This window comes from Pelophylax lessonae (genome assembly GCF_965119305.1).
Source record: "Pelophylax lessonae genome assembly, chromosome: 6".
In the NCBI taxonomy this organism is placed as follows: Eukaryota; Metazoa; Chordata; class Amphibia; order Anura; family Ranidae; genus Pelophylax; species Pelophylax lessonae.
The window spans coordinates 72,595,691-72,603,421 of NC_138773.1; the positions used below are offsets into that span (position 1 = coordinate 72,595,691).

General features: G+C 46.0%; 1 pseudogene across 1 annotated transcript; it reads left to right on the forward strand.

The window, feature by feature from the left end:
- The first annotated feature begins 641 nt into the window (after positions 1-641).
- Positions 642-1,430, forward strand: LOC309558614 (lamina-associated polypeptide 2-like; annotated as a pseudogene). The gene has a single exon. The product of its transcript is annotated as a lamina-associated polypeptide 2-like (transcript).
- Positions 1,431-7,731: the final 6,301 nt, after the last annotated feature.

A 7,731-nucleotide genomic window follows, 5' to 3' on the forward strand; every position in this document is an offset into this window, starting at 1 on the left:
GTCTAAAAAGTCTGCTGATGTCTTTTTTCTTTGAAATGCTTGATGTTCCCTCTCCCTGTCCATAGTCGGACTGTTTAAGTGTCCTTTCTATGGGCCTCATATCTTTTTCAGAAATTGGAAGAGTGATACTAATTGATGTTGTATCCTGTCTTCCAGAGTCCCAGAGCGGTGCTCAGGAAACCTCTACTGCTTCACCTGTAGAGTTAGGATCTGTTGCCTGAAAAAAGTGTGGTAATTGTGCAGACCGATTACCTAGCTCCCACACAAAACCTTTCTGCTACAAATGTATCTATAAGCTAGCACGGAGGGAATCATCAGCCCTAATGAAGGACTTCCTAAAAACAGTCCAAGAAGAGATGCTGACAACAATCCAGACTGTTAAATCCTCCCTAGGAAACTCGGGATCCTCAGTCTCTCCTGCAGGGGAAGGTACCTCTTCACAGGAGAGCCTTTCTGTTAGGCCAGGACAGGCCAGCCAGTCCTTTCCTTAGAGTCTGCCTTCAGGGTTACAAAGAAATAGACAGGAGGAAGAGGATATAGACCGCTCAGTCTCCCAATCCAACTCAGAGGGAGAAGGAGACAGGGACTCAGAAAAAGCAGAGGAAACAGAACCATCTAGGAATCTATTTGGGCTGGATAACATGCAAGCAGTGTATGCCTCTGAAGAAATACCCGATTTGCCAAAAGAGACATCAGCCCAGGATAGACTCTATAAGGGCCTAGGTAAGACTCCTTATAGGGTTTTTCCCATCCACCAATCCCTTAAAGGGTTGGTTCTCCAACAATGGCAACGTCCAGAGACTAAGTTTAAGAAACCAGTGTCCTGGAAACGCAGATTCCCCTTTAAAGAAGAGGATATCGAACAGCTGATTAAAAGTCCTAAACTAGATGCACCCTTGGCACAAGTGACCAAGAAATCTGACCTCTCCTTTGCTGATACAGGCAATATTAAGGATGTCATGAATAGGAAAGCAGAGTCTCTCCTAAGGAAGGCCTGGGAGGCCAATGCGTCTACCATGGCTCCAGCTCTGGCTGCCTCCTGTGTAGCAAGGAATACCTGCTGTTGGCTTGACAGATTGAACAAAAACTTACCACAGGAAGAAACCCAAGATTTACAGGACTCCCTGTCCCTAATTGGGAAAGCAGTAGCCTACCTGGAGGATGCAGCAGTGGAGTCTGTAGTAGCCTCTGCCAAGACAGGTGCCCTCTTAAACTCAGCCAGAAGAGCCATTTAGCTGAAAGAATGGGAGGGGGACCTTACCTCAAAGACAAAGCTTTGTGCCTTGCCTTTTGAGGGTTCCCTATTATTTGGATCTGGTTTAGACGAGGTCCTAGCCAGGTCCTCAGAAAGGGGGAAGAAATTTCCAGTGAAGAGGAAGGAAGTTCCCAGGAAATTTTTTTCGACGCCCCCAGGAACAAAGTCAAAATAGACGGAAAAGGGAACCTAACAAGAGATGGGGTTTCAGGAAGGGAAAACAAAGGAACAGTTTGCTCTTTCCCTCCACTGCAGGTTCAAGAGACAACAAGTGACGCCAGCGTCAAGGTGGGGGGCAGACTGAACCAATTTCTCACTCAGTGGAAAGAAATTTCAGTCTCCCCATATATCTACACCCTCATTCAGGAAGGTTATCGCCTTCAATTTACTTCATTACCACCCACTACAATTACCTTAACCCAGGTCCCCAAGAAACCTCAAATAAAAGAAGATTTACTACAGGGAATTCAAGAACTGGCAGAACAATTAGTAATAATTCCGGTCCCAGAGAATTAACATCTCCAAGGGTTTTACTCCCATGTGTTTGTGGTCCCAAAAACATCAGGCAAATTCCGCCTAATAATAAACCTAAAGAAACTCAACAGGTTCTTGACGTGCAAAAAATTTTCAATGGAAACAATCTATTCAGTACGGAAGAACTTATTAAAGGACGTCTTCATGACCACCTTAGATCTCAGAGATGCTTATCTGCATGTTCCCATCCACCCAGAACATCAAAGTTCCTTAGATTTGCCATAGAGAACGATGGAAAAACGACACATTGGCAGTTCAGGGCACTACCTTTTGGTCTGGCCGCCAGCCCAAGGATCTTTACAAAAGTTCTTGCGGAGGCAGTAGCTCACCTACACATGTTAGGGATTGCCCTGATCCCCTACTTGGACGACCTACTGATTTTTGGAAAATCAGAGACCCAGGTGAACCTAGGTACCCACCGGGTGATAATCTTCCTGGAGAGTATAGGATGGCTCATTAATTTGAAGAAGTCAGCCTTGGTACCATCCCAGCTGCGGAATTTTCTAGGGTTCCTAGTAGACTCAAAGGCTCAAAAGCTATTTCTACCCCAAGAAAAAAGGGAAAAAATAATCACCGCAGTCCAGACACTCAGGGCTGGCCCTACCATGGGTCCCACTGGGTCCATTGGACCCAGGCAGCACTTTCAGAGGGGCAGCAAATTGATAGCCAAGATTTTTTTTTTCCAGCAGTTGTGTGTGTCATCTGTTTTGCAGCGCATTACAGGCGGTATTTCTCCATCTCACACTGCCGTCCGTAGTGTAAACTGATGAGTATGAGGCGGCGGAGGGTGTGCGCAATGACATCAGACATTCAGACAAACTAAATAATACTAGAGTTTATGGTTTGGAATTGAAAAGAATGGTATGTCATATAATTTGGCATGTAGACAAGATGCTGTCGCATATAAATCTGACTTCTTGATAAATTAAACTTTAGTTTTAATTATCATAGAATAAAATAAAATTGTGTGGGCCTTTTGGTGGGCATGATTTTTTTTTTTTGGGGGAGGGGGGGGGGCAGCACAATGTCTTGGGCCAGCCCTGCAGACACTGGTAGACTCCCCATCCTGCTCCAGGAGAAAAGTTCTGAGAGTATTGAGTATTATGTCAGCCAGTATACCAGCTCTGGTATGGGCACAACTGCACGCAAGGGAACTTCTGTTTTACCATCTGTCGTCTTGGGACAGAAAAACAGAGTCCTTAGACGAACATGTCGTCCTCACCCCACAGGTCCAGGAATTCCTGATATGGTGGAAAGACCAAACCAACCTGGGGAAGGGCAGACCCTGGGGACAGTGGAATCCTGTAGAGATTACCACAGACGCCAGTACCAAGGGCTGGGGAGCCCACATGGAAGGAGCCCAGGCACAGGGGATCTGGGATTATGCAACAACTCAAGCCTCCTCAAATTTCAGGGAGTTGAAAGCAGTAGGAGAGGCCTTGAAAGCCTTCAGAGAGAACATCCTCAACAAGTCCTCATCCTCTCAGACAATACTACAACCGTAGTATACCTGAACAGGCAAGGAGGAACCAGATCCAGACCTCTCCTAGATCTGACTACCGCAATCCTAAGCTGGGCTGAGGAAAGGGTAGTCTCCCTGGTAGCAGTCCCCATCAGGGGGAAAAACAACCTGCAAGCAGACTTCCTCAGTCGTCATCTTATTAAGGAGGGAGAGTGGGAGTTAGATCCCAGAATTTTTCAAAGGATAACTCAGAGATTCGGAACACCAGAGATAGATTTGTTTGCCACAGCGCAGAACAAGAAGGTGGAAAAAATCTTCTCCCTTACTCGGACCAGAGGGATGACTGGGTTGGATGCACTAGCCCAACCTTGGCAATTCAGCCTGGCCTATGCCTTCCCCCCTCTGATGTTGATCCCGTTGAACCAATCAGGGGATCTCTGGTTGATTCTAATTGCCCCTTGGTGGCCAAGGAGGCTTTGGTTTGCCACACTGAAGGCCATGGCACTGGTTCCCCCATGGCACCTGCCGGTTTCTCAAAACCTACTATCACAGGGTCCGGTTCTGTGTCCAAACCCGGAATTTTTTCAGTTAGCAGCTTGGCTACTGAAAGCCAACTCCTAATTTCAAAAGGTTGCTCGCAGAGAGTGATAGATACTCTCCTGTTGAGCAGGAAACCTGTTACAAAAAAGATCTACACTAAGGTATGGAAGATGTTTTGTACCTGGGGTAGGCAAAAAGGTTTTGCCTCCCCCTCTACCCCGGTAATCCTAGAGTTTCTACAGGATGGGGTGGATAAGGGTGTGGCCATTAACACCCTTAGGGTACAAATTGCGGCCCTCTCGGTATTCCTAGACACCCGTCTGGCGAGAGAGCCACTAATAAAAAGATTTTTGTTAGCCAGACAAAGAGTTACTCCTTTGTTAAAGGACAGGTTCCCACCTTGGGACCTGACAAGGGTCCTAGAGGCGCTATCTAGGTCTCCCTTCGAACCTTTGGGAGAGATTCCCCTCAAGAGGTTGTCCCTTAAGTTGACTTTTTTACTGGCCATCACTACAGCTAGAAGAGTAGGAGATCTCCAGGCCCTCTCTATCAAAGAACCATTTATGGTAGTGTGCCCGGACAGGATAGTTCTAAGACCAGTTCCTCTGTATCTACCGAAAGTAGCATCTCCTTTTCACAGAGCACAGGAGATTCATTTGCCTTCCTTCTGTGATAACCCAAAGAACAGTAAGGAGGAAAAGTTCCACTGTATTGACGTAAGAAGAGCTCTGCTCACCTATTTAGACAGGACAAGACCCTTTAGAAGGTCAAACCATCTTTTAGTCCTTCACTCTGGACCTAGGAAAGGATTGCAGGCCTCTAAGCCTTCAATATCTAGATGGATGAGGCAGGCAATTACCACCGCTTATGAGGCATCAGGGGTCCCAGCTCCGGTTAAAATAAAAGCACATTCTACAAGAGCCCTAGCAACATCTTGGGCCGAGAAGGCAGGAGCATCTTGGGAGCAGATCCGCAAGGCAGCCACTTGGTCCAGCCACGACACCTTCCTGAAACACTACAGGATAGAAGTTCTGTCTCAACAGGACCTAACCTTTGGACGAAAGGTCTTGCAGGCAGTAGTCCCACCCTAAGGTAGGCCAGGGGTAATCTAGTATCCTCTCATGTTTGGGCCGTCCTGGAAGGCGATTAGAGAAAACTTACCGTTAGTTTACCGGTAACGGCTTTTCTGATGAGCCTTCCAGGACAGCCGGCCTACCCGCCCTATCAAAAGGGTGCAAACAAAGTAAAAAGGGGTAAGTACCTATGGTGTTTCCAGTAGGAGGAGCCTATCATCTCTCATGTTTGGGCCGTCCTGGAAGGCTCATCAGAAAAGCCGTTACCGGTAAACTAACGGTAAGTTTTTTGAAGCCTGGTCGGCCGACCAGTACTTCAGCCATATCATGTGGCATAGAATCCCCACCATCACAGATACCCTGCCGGCCAAGGGGGCCGCATCCGAAGATGCATCACAAATGTACTGTAACCCCTGGATAAACTGATCCACCAGCTCAGGAGGGTGTTGACTCCCTTCCAGATCCTGGCGTTAAACCTTTGCCTATTCTGTTAAGGTCTAGGATACCAAGGTAATAAACACCAGCCTCAACATTGAACCCGCCAAGGTGAAAAGATTCCAGACCAGAGCCTCAGCTCTCTTGTCCATGGGATCCTTAAAGGATGGAGAGTCCTCCACTGGCAAAGCATAGCCTTATTTTACCTGGAAACCTGAGTGTCCACCGGCGGTAAAACGGTAAGTTTCTTCAGGAGAGACTCCTCAAATGGATATCTTCTACCGAAGTGCTTAGGTATTCCAACCAGGAAGAGATCATCACAGCCCTTCTGTATCTGGAAGGTGCTGTGGCCCAAATTCACAATCCAGATGCGGTGAGCTGGCTGCATTGGAGGCATTTTTGGGATGTCCTCACTATTACCCCTACCCAAAGAGCACCCCAGAGAAGATGTTGTGTCTGTAGGAAATGCGGATTTAGGCGTGACTCTGTAATGTTCTGGTACCTTTGGGTACCCTAATTACTCTTTCATAAGTGTATGCGCCCCACCATTCTCTTTTGGTAAGGTGCGCATACACCTTTAAGGCTGATGCTGTCATCACTGAGCGCCGGACTGGATGGCTATTTAGATCGCCGGCTCTCACTCACATGTGTTCGTTCAAACTGCTTTGTGCCTTGATGCTAACCTGTCTTGAAGCTCTCATGCTTGCAAGCATACCTCGCTGTCGGAACCACGCTGCGCTGATCCCTGTATCCCGCTACCGGATCATCCGCTCTTGCCGAACCTCTCCTCTGCTACATTGCTATTAGTGATAAGTACCCCACAGGGGAAACCTCTATAACCTTCATACTAAAGCTTACACTATCTAGCTCTGCATACTAAGGACTATAACTACCACCTGTTCTTGCACTGGGTTGATCTCTCTTGTATGTCCACCTGCTACTCTGTCATCTGCTACCATACATGATTGCTAAACCTATCTGCATCCCATCTGCTACTATCTTACTTTCAAGAACATTTCCTTTCAAGTGTCTGTCATCTACTATCTCTACCCAACCTGTCTCTTCAGCCTATCATCACTGTGTTACTATATACATAAGTCACTCTAGGAAACATCTTATTGAGTGTGTGTATTTACTTGCTGAATTGAGATCATCCACACATGATGAGTCATTGGGAGTTGGGATTGGTGTCTCAGCGTTTCTCTACATGACTACTGAAGTGGAATATTTCTGCAGCTGAAAATCCACATCATACATAAAACGCAGGAGCGTTACAGACTCCCGCTATTTTTGTCCCTAACTTGGTCTCTGCATCAGGGACTGTTTCCGTTGCTACCACACACTAGTGCTAGTATTGTATAGTATAGTACTAGTATAATGTACAACACGGCACAGTCTAGGGCACACTTTTCACACAGGGTTTTGAAAGATGTTGGCTATCGCATTTTGGGAGACCCTAGCCTGAAACACATGGGCTGAACGAAAAAAAAAAAAAAACATTGCATGTATGCCCACCATTAGAAGTGGGTGGATGCTGGGAGGTCTAATGGTGGGCATACCACACACTTTCTGGTATTGTTTTTTACAGCCAGCGGTTAGCTTTCATGTAAAAGCAATGCTAGCAGATAATTAGCCGCTAAACTGCTTTTACAAGCAGTGGAAGGGGACACCCCATCCTGCCGCCTTCCATGGCTTTCTTGGGCTCTCCTGTCCCACTGGGTAACCCAAGACTGCAGCCGGTGGTTCGGTCAGCTGATCATAGACCTGATTGGAGACCAGAATGGCTCCAATCATCTCTATGGCCTAAGATACCAGAAGCTACGAGCATTTAATGACTTCGATTTTGCCAGATATAAACAGTGCCATTGGGAAAGCATAGTTGAGTTATTCACTTTAAGATCATCACAGAGGACAAGGGGGTACTCTTTACATCTAGAGAAAAGAGATTTAATCTACAAACACGAAAAGGTTTTTTTCACAGTAAGAGCTGTGAAAATGTGAAATAGACTTCTTCAAGAGCTGGTTGTGGCCAGCTCAGTAGATTGCTTTAAAAAAGGCCTGGATTCTTTCCTAAATGTACATAATATACCTGGATACTAACATTTATAGGTAGAGTTGATCCAGGGAATATCCGATTTGCCTCTCAGAGGATCAGGAAGGAATTTTTTCCCCTGCTGGAGAAAACTAAATCGTGCTTTGCTGGGGTTTTTTGCCTTCCTCTGGATCAACTGTGGGTATAGGACTGCGTATATATAGGATTGTACTCTTTTTTTTTTTTTTTTTTTTTTTTCCCCTTTTATTGGTTAAACTAGATTAACTTTTTTTTTTTCAACCACATTATGTAACTATGTGTTAATAAATTGTTAAAGGGTAAGTCCACTCAAAAGATAACTAATGCTAAACCTGCTCTTCGCCACATTCTAAGACTATTC